This window comes from Ursus americanus, chromosome 9, assembly GCF_024610735.1.
Source record: "Ursus americanus isolate L20-20 chromosome 9, mUrsAme1.1.p, whole genome shotgun sequence".
NCBI lineage: Eukaryota > Metazoa > Chordata > Mammalia > Carnivora > Ursidae > Ursus > Ursus americanus.
Genome location: NC_142135.1, coordinates 46,629,528 through 46,649,172, shown reverse-complemented (window position 1 = coordinate 46,649,172; position 19,645 = coordinate 46,629,528). Strand labels below are relative to the sequence as shown.

The 19,645-nt window shown below is 38.0% G+C and overlaps 1 pseudogene; it reads right to left on the bottom strand.

The window, feature by feature from the left end:
- Positions 1-232: 232 nt before the first annotated feature.
- Positions 233-18,372, bottom strand: LOC123797981 (transforming acidic coiled-coil-containing protein 3 pseudogene; annotated as a pseudogene).
- Positions 18,373-19,645: the final 1,273 nt, after the last annotated feature.

Genomic DNA, 19,645 nt, shown 5'->3' with positions numbered 1-19,645 from the left:
CAGGTCTCAGCTGAGACTGTTGACCAGAACACTTGCACAGAAGTGCCCTCTCTTTCTCTCTCTTTAACTTAGAGGAAACTTTATTTAGTTTTCTTTTTAAAGCAATCTAGTTTAAAAATAAGTTGGGGTTAAGAGAAGAAAGGACATGAACCCTTGTAACAGAGTCAGGCAGACAGAAAAACAGGAGGGAGGATGGGTACTGATCAGGGACTTCCATGTCAGATCTTCTCATCTAGGAAATGAGGTTGTCACAGATTGTGGTCAGCTCATTGGTTTCTTCAGTCTTCTTCAGAGAGTTAGATGTGCATCTGCTTCTTCTTCAGGCTCACCTGGAAGGCCATAACCTCATTTTGGGCCTTGCTCCAGTACTGAGTGGTGTCCTCATTTGCCAGCTTGAGTTTCTTTTCTGTGTGGGCCTTTATTTAGCACTTGGTATCTCTGGCCTTCCTTTTCAATTCTTACTATTTAATCCTCAGTACACATCTTCAGTGATTCTTTATGTGGAAGCCTTTGATTACCTCCTTCTGTTCTCAAACCACTTAAAGAGGTCAGAGAAAAATTTTTCTATGGAGTTTACATCTGCAGTCAGTTCATCTTTTTCTTTAAGTACCTTTTGGATTTGGAGAGGTTCTAGCTCAAAATGATGATGGAGAAGGATCCAGGGAACACCTGTTCCCATGGACACACTGAATCTGCAGCTACATATGGAACAAATTCCTCTGAAAAAAACCCTAAAACCTGTCTGAGAAACTCCTATACATCTGGAAAATGAAAGAAGCTCCACATCAAAGCAGATTGAACTCCACATTGGGCACCCCTGTACCTGAGACATGAAACCCCAAAACGTCTAACTTTGAAATCCACTGAGGCTCACATCCATGGTACCCACAAAGCTATAACAACCTGATAAATGACTCTTAATGGGTTTGTGCACTTGGGCTCACCTGCCCCAGGGCCCAGCATAGAAGCAGCTGATCAAGAGGTGCCCATACATAAATGAGGCTCATTTGCTAATATTAAATTGTTGGCCTGAGGGGCAAGCATCTAATTTAGCACACATTCTAGGAGCCTACTGACTCCATCTATGTTTTCACTTTGCCTCACTCAGTGGGTGTCATTTCTTTTTTTCTCTTTGTTCCTGTGGGCACCATCTATATGCTTCCCCTCTGCCTCTTTTCAGCTGGTAGGTGCCATCTTTGTGCTCTAGCTGGCAAGCTCCATCTTCTCTTTTTAAATTAAAAATTTTTTTTCTTTCTCCTAGTGGGTGGCATCTATATGTTCATTTTAGTTGTTGGGTATGATCTTCAAGCTCTCCCTCTGCAGTGCTCCAGAGTAACAGCAACTCCCAGTGGGGAGCTTTTACATGCATCTTGTGCCTTAGGTTTTGTGCTTGCCACCCATAGGACACCCCTTAATCACCCTGCTGTAGAGACCAGAGGAACTTGGGAATCCTGGATCCTATGAGACTGTAATACTTGGAGAGACAGTTCTTGGTAGACTAACCCCCAGGGCACTGCATCTGTCTTTCTATGAAAGAGGCCTATCTGTTTCTCACGGAGCTTTGGCTTGAGGGCAGGTTTCTTCTGGTTTGCCGTTCAGCTAGGGGCCTAAGAAGGTGTTCTCGGGTAATGGAGGCCAGTGGACAGAGTCCTTGGTTGCTCTCTCTGCCTTGCTACAGCTTGGAGCAATAGTGATTCCCAGAAAGGAGTTTATACCCTTGCCTGGCACCCCAGTTTTTGCTTGTTCAAATATAATATCATCCAATATCAATGAATACTAATAAAATTGCCAGGGGTATCTTAGGAATGGAAGACATCTTTTTTCATGTGTTATTTTGCAAGTTTTTGCTTATTCTTTCCAGTGTTACCGTGGATCCAATAATGGAACAACAAAATATGAGAGGAAAGGCAGGAAAAGAAAAGAGAACACATGCTTGACAGAGTTTCTTTCTTTCTTTCTTTCTTTCTTTCTTTCTTTCTTTCTTTCTTTCTTTCTTTTTCTTTCTTTCTTTCTCTTTCTTTCTTAGATTTTGCTTATTTATTTGAGAGAGAGACAGAGAGTGAGAGAGAGCACGAGTGAGGTGAGGGGAGGAGGGAGAAGCAGACTCCCTGCTGAGCAAGGAGCCCTATGTGGGACCCAATCCCAGGACCCCGGGATCATGACCTGAGCCAAAGGCAGATGCCCAACTGACTGAGCCCCATAGGTGTCCTGACAGAGTGCATTTCTAATCATCTTAGTTTGATGCTACAAAGATGACAAGAGTGGACAAATCAACATCTTCTTTTTGCAGATGAAATGAGGGCTGGACGTGAATTCAATGCCAGTAATTGCACTATCATTACAGTTAGTTCTCTCAAATTTATTATATCCATTTCCAACAGCAGTTGAATTTATGCTTAAGTGTGAAAATAGCACATAGAAAAGAATCTGTGAGAAGTTAAATTTCTTGTAACAGCCTTTAAAAGATAATAGCATAATGGCTGAAATCCATTATCTGAATTATCAACTGGTCAAGTTCACATTCTGATCTCTATTGATGCCTGTCACCACACCACCACAAAGTTGCCAGGAATGAAACATACTGTTTCAAAATGGGGGGAAATGACCTCCAAATAACTCCATTGGAGAGAAAATGAACAAGAATGAGAGTGAGAGAGAAAATGCTACAAATGGACAAAGGATAATGGGAAAGCAATCGCAGAAGCAACAAATCTCTGAGGGTGAATTTAAGTTTACAGCTTAAATTTACATTATTTTAGGAACTTTCATCTGATAAAACGACATGGAGAACTTAGTACTGTATGTGATACTCAATTATTGCGCATTGCCTATTACTTAATAATTTTATTGCTGATAACTTTTTCATGAGTGTTTCTCTGGAGCCAAAATGTCAAGATAAAGAGATGTAGCACACTTAAATTATTTTTGATTACTGAATTGCAAAAACTATATGCTTTGTACTTCAGGGAAACAAACTGTGTGAGTTATTTTTGAACAACCTTTTATAATTAATACTTTTTTAGAGGATTATTTTGCTGTTGAATATACTATGACTTTATGGACTACATTTTTTATGGACTAGAATATAATAATTGATTTTACCTTTTAGAATCTAAATACTGAGAGAAAATGAGAAACAAAAACATTATCTTTTTCCAATGCTTAATTCAGTCCTATGACCTAAATAGAATAGATTGGAATGTTTCATACCTGGTTAAATACTTATCACAATGATACACTCTGTGTTTATTAAATTAATCAGGACTTATAAAATTTAATATGGGCTGAATTCATCCTCTTATAGAATACTTTCATATATGATGATATTATATGGCTTTCTGTTAAATGAATATATTTTCCATTTTTTACTGTTTCCTGACTTTCAAAAATTTGATCTTTTAAAATAAATTTATTTAAAAAAATAATTTTGGTGCCCAAAATGATTCTCTAGCACATGGATCAAACAAGAAAAACACAGAAAGGAGTTTGCAGATGAATGAACAGATTGCTAAATAAGATGTCTAAATGGAGACTAGTTTTACTTGTTGAGCATTATTTAAAATAAATTCCCTTTGGACTTCTGGGGAAGATGGCAGAGTAGGAGGATCCTAGGCTCACCCTGTCCCAAGGACATATCAGGATAACACCAACATCAGAGTAAATAAACAAAAAAAGAAGACCTGAAGACTTGTATAACAGACTCTCCACAGCTAAATATAGAAAAGAGGCCATGACAGATAGGATTTTAAGGGAAGAGACATGGTTGGGAGTCAAACTCCCTCCCTGTCTGCAGGAGGGAGGAATGCATAGAGATGGGAGAGGAGCAGATCCTGCACCAGGCCTCCTAGGCACAGGGGACCTGCACTGGGAAGACAAATCCCCATGACATTTGGCTTTGAAAACCAGAGGGCCTAACTTCCTGAGTTCTTACAGTCAGTGGGGCTTAACACCTGGAACTTTAAAAATGGCTCTGGAGAGCCAGAGAGTGTTAGGAAACTGAGTCCCCACTCTTAAAGAGATAGTACAACAAACATCCCCATGGAGAAAGTGCACAGCTAAAGTGGACTCTGAGTGAAAAGGAAAGACCATACGCAGGAATAAGAAAAGTAGGAAGCATAAAAGCAGTAAAGTAAGTATATCTATAAAAATCAGGCAAGGGATTCACAAAATAAAAGGATTTAAAGTGTGGCACCATATACCTAAAACCTGAGGGGAAGAGGAATAAAAATTTAGTGCTTTCAAAATGGGCTCAGACTTAAGCAACCATCAACCTAATATAGAATGCTGTATACATAAGATGTTATGTATAAACCTAAAGGTAACCACAAATCAAAAACTGGTAATAGATATGCAAAAAATAAATAGAAAGGAATCCAAGTATATGACTAAAGAATGCCAGAAAACCATGAGAGAAGAGAACAAGAGAAGAAAGGAACAGAGAAAACTACAAAAACAACCATAAAACAATCAGCAAAATGGCAAGAAGTATGTACTAATCAATAATTACTTTGAATGTAAATGGACTAAATGCTCCAATTAAGAGACACAGGATGATGGATGGATTAAAAAAAACAAGGACCATCTAATATTTTACTTACGGAGACTCATTTCAGACATAAGGACACATGCTTATTGAAAATGAAGGTACGGAAAAGCATTTATCATGCAAATAGAAGTGAAAAGAAAGCCAAGGTAGCAATGCTTACTTTGGATAAAATAGACTTTTAAACAGACTGTAACAAGAGACAAAGGACACTACATAATCATAAAGGGAACACTCTAACAAGAAGATATAACGATTGTAAATATATATGCACCAACACAGGAGGACCAGTTACATAAAAGTTAATAACAAACATAAAGTAATCGATAGTAATACGATAATTGTGAGGGACCTTAACACCCCACTTACATCAATGGATGGGTCATCTAAACAGAAAATCAATAGGGAAAGAGTGTCTTTGAATGACACTTTGGACCAGACGGATGTAACAGATACATTCAGAACATTTCATCCTAATATAGTGGAATATACATTCTTTTCAAGTACGCATGGAACATTCTCCAGAACAGATCATATGTGAAGTCAAAACATGTCTCAATAATTTCAAAAAAATTGATACCAGGAATCAACCACAAGAAGAAAGTCTGGAAAGGACACAAATATATGGAGGTTAAATAAACATGCTACTAAACAATGAATGGATCAACCAAGAAATCAAAGAGGAAATCAATACATGGAGACAAATGAAAATGAAAACACAATGGTCCAAAATCTTTGGGAATGCAACAAAAGCTGTTCTAAGAGAAAAGTTTATAGCAACACAGGTCTACCTCAAGAAGCAAGAAAAATCTCAAATAAACAACCTAACCTTGTACTTAAAGAAGCTGGAAAAAGAAGAAGAAACAAAACCCAAAGCCAGTAGAAAGAAGGAAATAATAAGGATTAGAGCAGAAGTAAATGAAATAGAAACCAAAAACAATAGAACAAATCAATGAAACCAGGAACTGGTTCTTGGAACACACACAAAAAAATTAAGAAACCTTTAGCCAGACTCATTAGAAAGAGAAAGAGGACTCAAATAAACAAAATCACAAATGAGAACTGACACCAGAGAAATACAAAGGATTATGACAGTATATTATGAAAAAAAATTATATGTCAACAAACTGGATAAACTAGAAGAAATGGATAAATTCCTAAAATATATAAGTTCCCAAAATTGAATCAGGAAGAAATAGAAAATTTGACAGACTACTTACTAGCAATCAAATTGGATCAGTAATCAAAAAACTCCCAACAAACAAAAGTCCAGGACCAGATGGTTCCACAGGTGAATTCCACCAAACGTTTTAAAAAGAGTTAATATTTATTTTTCTCAAACTATTCCAAACTTCCAAATTCATTCTATAAGGCCAGCATTACCCTGATACCAAAACCAGATAGGGACACCACAAAAAAAGAGAACTACAGGCCAATATCTCTGATGAACATAGATGCAAAAATCCTCAACAAAATTTAGCAACCTGAATCTAACAATACATTAAAAAAATCATTCACAATCAAGTGGGATGTAGTCCTGGGATGTAAGGGTGATTCAATAATCATAAATCAATCAACATGATAGATCACGTCAATAAGAGAAAGGATAAAACCATATGATCATTTCAATAGATGCAGAAAAATCACTTGACGAAGTACAACATCCATTCATGATAAAAACTCTCAGCAAAGTAGGTTTAAAGTGAACATACCTCAACATAATAGAAGGAACATATCACAACACACCTCAACATACATGAAAAATCCACAATGGACACCAAACTCAATAGTGAAGAACTGAGAGTTTTTCCTCAAAGGACAGAAACAAGACAAGGATGTCCTTTATCACCACTTTTATTCAACATAGTACTGTAAGTCCTAGTTATAGCAATCAGACAACAAAAAGAAATAAAAGGCATCCAAATTGGTAAGAAGAAGAAATAACTGTCACTGTTTGCAGATAGCATAATACCATATACAGAAAACTCTAAAGATTCCAACAAAAAACTACTAGAACTGATAAATGAATTCAGTAAGGCCACAGTATACAAAATCAATATACAGAAATCTGTTGCATTTCTTTCTATAAACTAATAATGAAGTAGTAGAAAGAGAAATTAAGAAAACAATCCCATTTGCAATTGCACCAAAATAATAAAATACCTTGGACTAAAATTAACTGAGGTGAAAAACCTGTATTTTGAAAACTATAAAACACTGATGAAATAAACTGAAGATGACACCAAATGGAAAGATATTCCATGCTCATGGATTGGAGAACAAATACTGTTAAAATGTCCATACTACCAAAGCAATCTACAGATTTAATGCAATCCCTTTCAAAATACCGACATTTGTCATAGAACTGGGACAAACAATCCTAAATTTGTATGGAACCACAAAAGACCCCAAATAGCCAAAGCAATCTTGAAAAAGAAGAACGAAACTGGAGGTATCACAATCCCGGGTTTCAAGATATACTACAAAGCTGAAGTAATCAAAACAGTATGTTTCCGGCACAAAAACTGACACATAGCTCAATGGAACAGAATAGAAAACCCAGAAATAAATCCACTATTATATGGTCAATTAATCTTTGACAAAGGAGGCAAGAATATGCAACAGGAAAAGGGCAGTCTCTTCAACAAATGGTGTGGGGAAAACAGGACAGCAAGATGCTGTACCTGGACCACTTTCTTAAACCATACACAAAAATAAATTCAAAATGGATGAAAGACGTAAATGTGAGACCTGAAACCATAAAAGTCCTAGAAGAGAGCACAGACAGTAATATCTCTGACATTAGCCACAGCAACATTTTTCTAGACATATATCCTGAGACAGGGAAACAAAAGCAAAAATAAACAATTGGGACTACATCAAAATAAAAAGCTTCTGCATAGTCACAGTGAGGGAAACAATCAACCATACTAAAAAGACAACCTACGGAATAGGAGAAGATATTTGCAAATGACATATCCAATAAAGGGTTAGTATCCAAAATTCATAAAGAACTTATACAACTCAACACTCAAAAAATAAATAATCCAATTTAAAAGTGGCTGAAGACATGAACAGACACGAACAGATTTCTCTAAGAAAGACATACAGATGGCCAACAGACACATGAAAAGATGCTCAACATCATCATCAGGGAAATGCAAATCAAAAGCACAATGAGATATCCCCTCACACCTGTCAGACTGGTTAAAATAAAAAACACAAGGCACAAGAAACGTTGGTGAGAATGTGGAGAAAAAGGAACAATTGTGCACTGTTGGTGGGAAGGCAAACTGGTTCAGCTACTGTGGAAAACAATGTGGAGGTTCCTCAAAAACTTACAAATAGAATTACCATATAATCCAGTAATTCCACTATGGGGTATTTACTCAGAGAATATAAAAAACACTAATTAAAAAAGATATATGCAACCTTATGTTTATTGCAGGAGTTTTTACAATAGCCAAATTATGAAAGCAACACACGTGTCCATCAACCGATGAATGTATAAAGAAGATGTGATTGTGATACATACACACACACACACACACACACACACACTGGAATTTTACTGAGCCACAAAAAGAGTGAGATCTTGTCATTTGCAAAAACATGGATGGATCTAGAGAGTATAATATTAAGTGAAATAAGTCAATCAGAGAAAGACAAATATATGATTTCACTCATATGTGGAATTTAAGAAGCAAAACAAATGAACAAAGAATAAAAGAGACAAACAAACAAAAACCCCCCAGACTTTTACATACAGAGAACAAACAGATGGTAACTAGAATGGAGGTTTGTGGGGGATGGGTGAGACAGGTAAAGGGGATTATGAGTACACTTACCATGATAAATACTGAGTAAAATATAGAATTGTTGAATCACTATATTGTATACCTGAAACTAACATAAATTATATGTTAATTATACTGCAATTAAAACTAAAAAAATAAATAAGAATAAATTCCCTTCGAATGGGTTTTTAAAAATAATTTTTTTGGTAATTTACCATGCCACTTATATAATATTGTTTTTAAACCTGGGCAAGATAGGGCCCTTTCCTGCTCTCTTTCCTGTAGAGGTCCTCCTCTGACTTTTCTGTAGCTCAGCTCTTGCCCAGAGATGTGCCTGGCTGGCACCTGCATCCTACCCCACTTAATGCTTTGAGATTCTAGACTAGTTTCCAGCCTCCAATGTGATTAAGTATAGAAACTGGAGTAAGTCTTTCAAAATTCTATGGCAATTTGAAAGAGAAATTTTGTTTGGTTAATTTTATAATGAAAAAACAATGGGATTGTATTTATGTGTGTTATTATTTCATTTTTCTAGGAATTTATTTATTACCTTATGTATACATAGTAGGCCCCAATAGTATTCCCTTTTAGTTCTCATTTTTTCAGGATGAAAACAAAAACTATAACAACTCCTCCAAACCTGTTCTTCTTTCTTATTTTAATGCACACTTGACTTCAATTTCAACCTCTCTCCACCCCCTGCAACATGGATTATCATTGCTCAACCACAACTAGTTGTCTATCTCTGAGCCAACTACAATTCCATTCTGTGCTTCTTAAGGTATGGTGGATAAAAAGGGCTAGTATTTTACATGCTCTACATGTTTGGTTACGTAACTCAAATTGTTTTGTGACTTCATTTTTAACACCTCCTCTCGCTAAAAAAGCTCATCATTTTTATCTGGATGATGAGCCAGTAGATATTTCACTATACTGGACTAATAGCTTCCAAACTAATCTATAGTTCCTCCTAGACTTCCCTGTGGTTTTATACCTGATTGTTTGGAATTCATTATATTGTAATATTGTATTAAAAATTGCAAGCCACAGAGCTAATTTGATCAGATTTTTTTTACTTGTTTTAGGGAAGTGTTTAAAATAACTGAAAATTACATATTAAAAATCTGAATTTGTGGTTTCTTTTGACAAACTGGCAACCCTAGGCCTGGATTATCACATAGCAAAAATTGCCTGGAACTATCTTCTGCTCCCTTTAGAGAGGGCATAGGTTCTCCATGGATAAAGGAAATGTAGTATATATACAATGGAATACTACTCAGCCATAAAAAAGAATGAAATCTTGCTATTCACAATAACATGGGTGAACCCAGAGGGCATTATGCTAAATGAAATAAATCAGACTAAATAAGACAAATACCATATGATTTTACTTATACATGAAAACTAAAAAACAAAGCAAATGTATGAAACACAACAGAAACAGACTCACAAAGATAAAGAGCAAGCTGGTAGTTGCCAGTGTAGGGAGTGCAGTGGGTGGTATAAACAAGTGACAGATGGTAACCACATTTATCCTGGTGAGCACTTTGTAATATATTGAATTACTGAATTACTATGTTGTACACCTGAATCTAATATAATATTGTATGTCAACCATAAGTTTAAAAAATTGATTTAATGGATTTTGACTCTGTTCCCCAATCCTTTATCCCAGTGGGTAAATATCTTTCATATATTGTATAATGTCAAGGAATGTGGAAAAATATTCAAATATTATCAAAATTCCTCTATTTTTAGGTATTTGTATCAAATTAGAGAAAGATAAAAAATGTGTGGATTTTTGGTTCCAAAGCCCAGAAATACTGATTCAATAAGTCTCTTAGGGGGTCCAGAATTCTACATTTTAACAAAGTGGACCAGGAACTGTGATGCAAAAATCAGGTTGACAGAGCCTGAATTGCACATCAACAGTTATGAAGGGAATTCTGAGAGAAACCATACTCTAAGTTTTTGAGGTACACAGCAGAGAAAACAATATAGCCCCCCTGTAACATCTGTTCATGCCACTATCATATACAGATTATTGGAATGAATAGTCCAAGAACTGGGCAGTAAATAAGTTCTTAACATTTTCCTTTTTTCAAATACGTTCACTCTTTTAGTTTGCATTAAGAACCATATTTAGTATATTTTAATTACCTCAGCTCTGAGAGCGGTTCATTGCTAACTATGTCAAATGTCAAACCACTGATAAACTCCCAACTTCAGTTCTTGATGGCTAGGTATGATTTTGCTGCCAGTGAGTAAGTAGCCCCCACCACCAGTATCAGAGTCTCTAGGATCAAATTTATACTTGCATTTCCAGTCTACCTTTTTTCTTTTTTCTTTTAAAGATTTTATTTTTAAGTCATCTCTACACCCAACATGGCGAATAAGAGTCTCATGCTCTACCAACTGAGCCAGCCAGGTACCCCTTTTCAGCGTACCTTTAATTCTGTGGGGGCAAAAGTGTTTTCCAAAACAACACCCAATCAAGCACTCTGCAATTTCACTCTAGGCTTCCATTTCCAGTGGGCTCCTACCTGGCAATGGATTCTAAGAAATTGTGTTTGGATCAAATACCTTAAGCCTCGTTGAGGAAGGACTGATAAATATACTATATGTAAGCTGATAACTAAGTTTGTATACTTCTATTGGTGGTAGTGGGAGGAACTGATGGAAGAAAAAGGGTTAAATTTCATAAAGACCTGAGAGGTGAAGTCAAGAATGAAACACTAAGAACTTACATTTGGAGCACTGTCCTGGAGTCTGCAACTTCACCCCATCACCAATTGTCAAGGTATCATAGCCAATCTCCAGATCAAATTCTTCAAAATTTATCTGGATAACCTAGCAATGACCGGAAACAAACACATCAAATGCATCACAGTATAAATAAAAAAACAAAAAGAAAGCAATGGCAGAAAACATTTAAAATGCACAATGAATATCAGACTGTATATATATATACATATATGTTAAATATACCAAAGCAGCAGACCATTTCAGATTATTCCTAAAGTTCAATAATTATTATAACGTAATTTTTATTTGCTGTATTGTACCTTCTGTAATACTTTTCCAATGAACTGCTATGGTTTCTGTTTTAGAACCCTTTTATTTGAAGCGTTTGAAGCATAATTAATGCAAATCTACTTTAAGAAAGCTTTATAAAAAGTACATGTAGGTGGACAGTGGTTCTCCATACATTGTCATCAGGTATACCTTGTTCTATTGTGCTTTACTTCATTGTGCTTTGCAGATATTATGTTTTTAACAAATTGAAGTTTTCTGGCAACCTGGTGTCAAGCAGTAGCATTTTGCTAACAGCATTTGCTCACTTTGTGTCTCTGTGTCACGTTTTGGTAATTCTCACAATATTTCAAACTTTTTCATTATTATTATATTTGTCATGGTAATCATATCAGTGATCTTTGGTGTTACTACTGTAATTGTTTTGTGGTGTTATGAACCGTGCCCATATAACACAGCAAACATGATAAATGTTGTGTCTGTTCTGATTGCTCCACCATCTGGCTGTTTCCCCATCTCTTGCCCTCCCTATTCCATGTGACACAACAATACTGGAATTAGGCCAGTTTATAAACCTACAATAGCCTCTAAGTGTTCAAATGAAAGGGAGAGTCACATGTTTCTCACTTGAAATTAAAAGCTAAGAATAATTAAACTTAGCGAGAAAGGCATGTTGAAAGCCAAGAAAGGCTGAAAGCTAGACCTCCTGGGTCAGTTAGCCAAGCTGTAAATGCAAAGGAAAAGTTCTTGAAGGAAATTAAAAATGCTACTCCAGTGAACACATGAACGATGAGAAAGCAAAACAGCCTTATCACTGATATGGAGAAAGTTTGAGTGGTCTGGTTAGAAGATCAAAACAACCACAACATTTCCTTAAACTACAGCTTAGTCCAGAGCAGGGCCCTAACTCTATTCAATTTTAAGAAGGCTGAAGAGAGGTGAGGAAGCTATAGAAAAAAAGTGTGAGGCCAATGGAAGTTGGTTTGTGAGGTTTAAGGAAAGAAGTCAGCTCCATAACATAAAAGAGCAAGGTGAAGCAGCAAGTATTGATGTAGAAGCTGTGTCAAGTTATCAAGAAGATCCAGCTAAGATAACTAATGAAGGCAGCTACTCCAAACAACAGATTTTCAATTGTAGATGAAATAGCCATATATTGGAAGAAGATACCAGCTAGGACTTTTATAGCTAGAGAGGAGAAGTCAATGGCTGGCTTCAAAGCTTCAAAGGGAAGTCTGACTTGTTAAGAGCTAATGCAATGTGGCAAACTTCAGTGTTGTCTTATTTTAAGTCATCCAACCTTCAGCAACCAGCACCCCCATCAGTCAGCAGCCATGAACATCTGGGCAAGACCCTCCACCAGCAAAAAGATCATGACTCACTGAAAGCTTAGATGATGGTTAGCATTTTTAGCAATAAAATGTTTTTTAATTAAGGCATGTACAATATTGTGTTTACACATAATTATATTGCTTACTTAATAGTCTACAGTATAGTGTAAACATAAATTTTATATACACTGGGAAACAAATTATTCATCTGACTTACTTTAGCATGATATTTGCTTTTTTGGGAACTGAACCCACAATGATATAGTACTGAGGTACTATAAAAAAATAACAGGTAAACCCTAAGTTAGTAAAAGGAAATAACAAATATCAGAGTGGAAATAAATGCAATAGAGGCTTTAAAAAACAAAACAACAGAAAAGATCAGTGAAACTAAGACCTAGTTCTTCTTTTTTTTTAAAGATTTTGTTTATTTATTTGACAGAGAGAGACAGTGAGAGAGGGAACACAAGCAAAGGGAGTGTGAAAGGGAGAAGCAGGCTTCCCGCCGAAGCAGGGAGCCCGATGCGGGGCTTGATCCCAGTACCCTGGGATTATGACCTGAGCTGAAGGCAGATGCTTAATGGCTGAGCCACCCAGGTGCCCTAAGACCTAGTTCTCTGAAAAGATAAACAAAATAGATAAACTTTAAGCTAGACTCACCAAGAAAAAAAAGAGAGAGAGGAACCAAATAAATAAAATCAAATATGAAAGAGGAGACGTTAGATTTCGTATCAGAAATAGAAAGAATCAGGTTGGGGAGGGATGGTGAAATACGTGATAGGGATTTATGAGTACACTTATCATGATGAAAAAATAAAAACTACACAGTATTGTATGTCAATTAAATCTCAATAAAATTGCAAAAACAAACAAAGAAATACAAAGAATCATAAGAGTACTATGAACAATTACCTTGCGACACATGGGGCAGCCTAGAGAAAATGGATTAATTCCTAGAAACATACAACCTTCCAGGACTGAATCATGGAAAAAATAGAAAATCTGAACAGACTGATTACTAGGAAGGAGATTGAATCAGTAATCAAAAACCTCCCAATAAGCAAAAGTCTAGGATCTGACAGTTTCACTGATGAATTCTACCAAACATTCAAAGGAGAATTAGTACCAATTCTTCTTAAACCCTTCCAAAACATAGAAGAGGAGGGAAAATTTTCAAACTCATTTTATGAAGCCAGCATTACCCTGAAACGAAACCAGACAAGGACTCCACAAGAAAAGAAAATTACAGGCCAATATCCCTGATGAACATAGCTGCAAAAACCCTCCACTAAATACCAGCAAGTGAAATTCAACAATACATTGAAAGAATCATAGAGCATAATCAAGTGGGATTTATTCCAAGTATGCAAGGAAAGGTCAACATCTGCAAATCAATTAATGTGCTAAACCACATTAACAAAATGAAGGATAAAAATTATATGATTATCTCAACAGATTCAGAAAAAGCATTTGCCAAAATTCAAAATCCATTTATCATAAAAACTCTCAACAAAGTGGGAATAGAGAAAACATACCTCAGCATAGTAAAGGCCTTTTATGACAAGCTTACAGCTAACATTATTTTTTTTTTTTTTAAAGATTTTATTTATTCACTCTACAGAGATAGAGACAGCCAGCGAGAGAGTGAACACAAGCAGGGGGAATGGGAGAGGAAGAAGCAGGCTCACAGCGGAAGAGCCTGATGTGGGGCTCGATCCCACAACGCCGGGATCACGCCCTGAGCCAAAGGCAGACGCCCAACCGCTGTGCCACCCAGGCGCCCCCAGCTAACATTATATTCAACCGTGAAAAGCTAAAAACTTTTTCTCTAAGATCAGAAACAAGACAAGCATGCCCATTCTTGATCATAATACTATTTCAGTATAACCACTTATATTCCTAGCCAGAGCAATTATATAAGAAAAACAAATAAAAGACATCCAAATTGGAAAGGAAGAAGAAATACTGTCACTATTTGTAGATGACATGATATTAAATATAGAGAAGACCTAAAAGACTTCACTAAAAAAATTGTTGGAACTAATAAATGGATTCAGTAAAGTGGAAAGATTCAAAATCAACATACAAAAATTTGTAGCATTCCTAGACACTACAAATGAACTATCAGAAAAATTAAAAAAACAATTCCATTTACAATTTCATCAAAACAAATAAAATACTTGGCAATAAATTTAACCAAGGTGGTGAAAAGACCAGTAAACTGAAAATTATAAGACATCGATGAAAGAAATTGAAGACACAAATAAATGGAAAGACATTCTGTGCTCATGGATTAGAAGAATAAATATTGTTAAAATGCCCATACTACCCAAAGCAATCTGCAGATTCAATGCAGAATAGATAACCCAGGAACAAACCCAAACATATATGGTCAATTAATTTGTGACAAAGGAGACAAGATTATATAATGGGGAAAGAGTCTTTTTAATAAATGGTGATGGGAAAGCCGGATAGCCACATGCAAAAGAATGAAAAGAGACCACTATTTTGCATCATACACAGACATTAACTTAAAATGCATTAAAAACTTGAATATGAGACCTGAAACCTTAAATCTCATTGAAGAAAACATAAGCAGTAAGCTCCTTGACATTAGTGTTGGCAACGCTTTTTGGATTTGAACCAAGAACAAAGGCAACAAAAAACAAATAAACAAGTGGGGTTGCATCAAGCTAAAAAAAGCTTTGTGCAGCAAAGGAAACCATCAACAAAATGAAAAGGCAATCTATGGAAAAGGAGAAAATATTTTTAAATCAGATATTGAAAAGGGGCTAATATCCAAAACATATAAAGAACTCATACAAGTCAACAACAACAACAATAACCAAATAATCCAATTAAAAATGGGCAGAGTATCTGAATAGACGTTTTTCTTTTCTTCTTCTTTTAATTTTTTAAAGTATATTTGACACACAATGTTACATCAGTTTAAGGTGCACACCATAGTGATTCAGCTTCTCTATGTTATGCTCTGCTCATCACAACTGTAGCTGCCATCTGTCACCATATAATGCTATTACAGTATCATTGACTATATTCCCTATGGCTTTTATTCCCATGACTTCTTCATTCCATAACTGGAAGCCTATAACTCCCAATCCCATTCACCCATTTTACCCATCCTCTGACACCCTCTCCTCTAGCAACATTCAATTTGTTCTCTGTATTTGCAGGTAAACAGACATTTTTCAAAAGGGGACATACAAATGACCCACCAGTACATGAAAAGATGCTCAACATCACTAATCATCAGGAAACTGCAAATCAAAACCCCAGCATAGATCACTTCACACCTGTTAGAATGGCTATTACCAAAAAGACAAATAACAAGTGTTGGTGAGGGTGTGGAGAAATGGGAGCACTTTTGCACTGTTGTTGGGAATGTAAATTGGAGCAGTCACTATTTAAAATAGTATAGGATTTCCTCAAAAAGTAAAAAATAGAATTACCATATAATCCAGCAATTCCACTCTGGGTATTTATCTGACAAAAACAGAAACACTAATTTGAAAACATATATGTACTCCTATGTTCACTGCAGCATTATTTACAATAGCTGTGGCATGAAAACGACCTAAAATGTCCTTTGATGAATGGATAAAGAAAATGCGTTTATATATATGTAATGGAATATTATTCAGCCATAGAAAATAATGAAATATTGCCATCCACAACAATATGGATGGACATGAGGGTATTATGCTAAATGAAATAATTCAGACAGAAAAAAGATAAATACCATATGATCTCATTTTTATATATAATCTAAAAATAACCTCTGAGCTCATGGATATAGAGAAAAGATGGGTGGTTGCCTGAGAGAGGGGCACGTGGGTGGCTGAAATGAGTGAACGTGGTCCAAAGGTACAAATTTCCACTTACGAAATAAATAATGGGGATATAATGTACAGCATGGTGACTATAGTACTGCACTGCATATTTGAAATTATCTAGGAGAGTGGATCTAGAAAGTTCTCATCACGAGAAAAAAAATTAACTGTGTATGGTGATGGTTGTTAGCTGTATTTACGGTGGTGATCATTTTACAATATATATGAATATTGAACTATTACATACATCTGAAACTAATGTCACGTCAGTTATACTTCAGTAAGCAAATAAAGGCAGTTGGGAATGGGAAAAAAAAAGAATTAAAAATAGAGGTATTGATTTGTCAAAAAAAAAAGTAACTAACATACTGTTTAAAAATAAGTTTACCTTAGGGGCGCCTGGGTGGCACAGCGGTTAACCGTCTGCCTTCCGCTCAGGGCGTAATCCCAGCATTGTGGGATCGAGCCCCACATCAGGCTCCTCCATTATGAGCCCGCTTCTTCCTCTCCCACTCCCCCTGCTTGTGTTCCCTCTCTCGCTGGCTGTCTCTATCTCGGTCAAATAAATAAATAAAATCTTTAAAAAAAAAATAAGTTTACCTTAAGTTTTTTGCTGTTCTGGACATGTTTCCGAATGCTCAAATTGAAGGACTATTTTCTTTGGTAAAGAGGCGGTACAAGTTTTACTCGGCATAGGAATGACCTCAGCAGTATTTGGAGACTGAAACTATCTCCCGAATGCGAGGGGAGGGTCTTTGCAAGACCACGGCAGAGGCTTCTGTAACAGCCTTACGGTCCTTCCAGTCAGATTTGTACAGACACCCGAACTGAAACACACACGCTTTACCACATTTAAATGTATCTTTCATGAGAAACCACCAAGTAAAGTACGGGTTGAATGGTTTAAAAAAAAAGAAAAAAAAAAAGAAAGAAAAAGAAGAATCTTTTGGATTTCGGCTTTAGCAAATTCCTTGTTTTTGTGCCGCTTCTAATGCCTGGTGCAGGATCCCCTCAAGCCCATCAGTGTTGTCCGCCATCTTCAAGTTCTTCAGGCGCAGCTCCTCACACTTGCTTTTCAGAAATGGGTACTCCTTTTGTGTCGCTTCCACTGCTGTGTCCAGGTCCTCTGGCTGTACTTCAGCTCGTTCACGATGGGTACCATGGGCAGCACCAAACTCCCAGGCCTGAGAACACACGGGTTGGAGGACACACGGGAAGATTTGAAACTTGTAAGTAATCAAATTCCACCAGCTTTGCCTCAGGAAAGTTCTTGAGAAAGGTGCGACCGCATGGTGCGCGCTACTTGTCTCAGGCACCACCGACGCCTGTCTCTAAGGGCTGTCCTTCGGGAGCGGGTCGACCTTGAGGTATAAAGACTGTTTCTTCAAAGGCGACTCTTTAAACAAGGAAGTCCCAAACTGCTCCAGTTTATCTACCTCAGCCTTAGTGCCTAGAACCTCAGCGGGTTCCCCGCAAGCGCTGATCCCTTCCCAGCGCGGCAAGCGCTGACCCCTGCTGAGGAGGCGGGGCATCGGCTGAGCCCGCGCAGCGTGCGGCTCTCGGCGGGAAGGCTGGTGGGAGCCCCAGCGCGGGAAGACTGGCGGTCCCTCCTCGCCCGTGGCTGCCGAGGCCCTAGAGCAGTCTGCACCCTGGAAGTACCATCCGCTGAGGCTGAAAGCACCGACTTGCTGGGAGGTGAGTCTTCTTCCGCTCCAGTCACCACACTGTTTGCTCAACCGTAGGCCTGGTTGGCCCGCACTAGGGGCGTCCTTGGGGCCTGCCTTCTCCACCACCTCCTGACAGGTTAAAGTGTGGGTCATCCAGCTTGTCCCACTGCAGTTTTGTAAGATCCCCCGGGGAGCGGAAACGGGACCCTAGCCCGCCTCCTCAGGGGGCCTTTTCCTCTCTCGCCTGCCGTCTCGTTTCCTCGAGGCAGTGGATTGAGGCAGGGTCTCTTTTGCAGTTTTCATGATGGGGGTGGCTCTTTGCTGGCGGCGAGGTCAAAGCAGTCAAATTCTAGCCTTATGGCCTGCTCCTCGAAGAGGTGGCCATTTGGCTGTTGGCTTCTTTCTTCTGAGGACTTGGAGACGTGGCCCCTCCCATCCTTCAGAGGGCCCGCCTGGGCGGTGTTCCAGGGCCAGAAGCGTCCTCAGGGCAGGTCTGCGCTCGCTGGATCAGGGAGAGCACCGGTAGGCGCGCGGCCTCAGTGGCCCCGGCCTAAGAAACAGAGACCTGGTGTGAGCTTCCAGGAGCAGCCCTGTCAGGGTCCTCTGTTCTTTCTTGGGGCTCCAACCCCGGTAAGGTCTAATAGGATTAAGGAGGTGGATGTAATGCTTTTCTAAGGAATATGAATGAGTATTTTCCTCCAAGCCTTGCTCAGGGCTGCAAGACATTCGCCTGGAGATGCCGCTTGGATTTCAAGACTCCCCAGAGTCTGGGGAAAGCTTGAGGGATCCAGGCCAGCCAGGGGAGACCAGGCAGGCCCACTGGAACCCCTGTCTTCGGAGGCCGGTCTTACATCCCCTGGAGGGGAGTCCGCATTGGTCACCTCTGGTTTCTGGAGAATTCCTTTGGTTGTTTTGGTGTGCACTTCCTTGGTGAACTTTAGTTCTCCTTCTGGGTCCAGATTTGATGAAAAATTTCTAATCCAGTGGTGTCTTCCAGAGCAAACAAGCCTCAATTTTGCTGCTTAAAATCCTGTGTTTTTGTGCTCCTGGAGAGATGTCTGAAAAGTCATCTTTATAGCCTTGGCTGTGTTCTTGGGTGTCACATTTTCTTTCTGCAGCGTATGATTTTCTGGTGTGTGTGTGAGACTGAGAGAGAGAGAATGAGATAGAGCATCAGAACAGGGGTCATAGGAGAGCAAGTATAGCTAGAGACAGGTGGAAGTTTTATGGTCTTTCCTGACAGCGCCTCAGAAGTCACAGTTACACTGCAGTATTGTTCAACAGCAAATCACTTAAGGAGTACAGATTCAAGGAGGGGGCTATGGTGTTTAGACTCCACCTCTTGATAGTGGTGTGGCAAAGTCACGTGTCAGAAGAGTAACTGTGATACAAGGTATGGTTGAAAACTTAAAGTACAGTCTGTCAC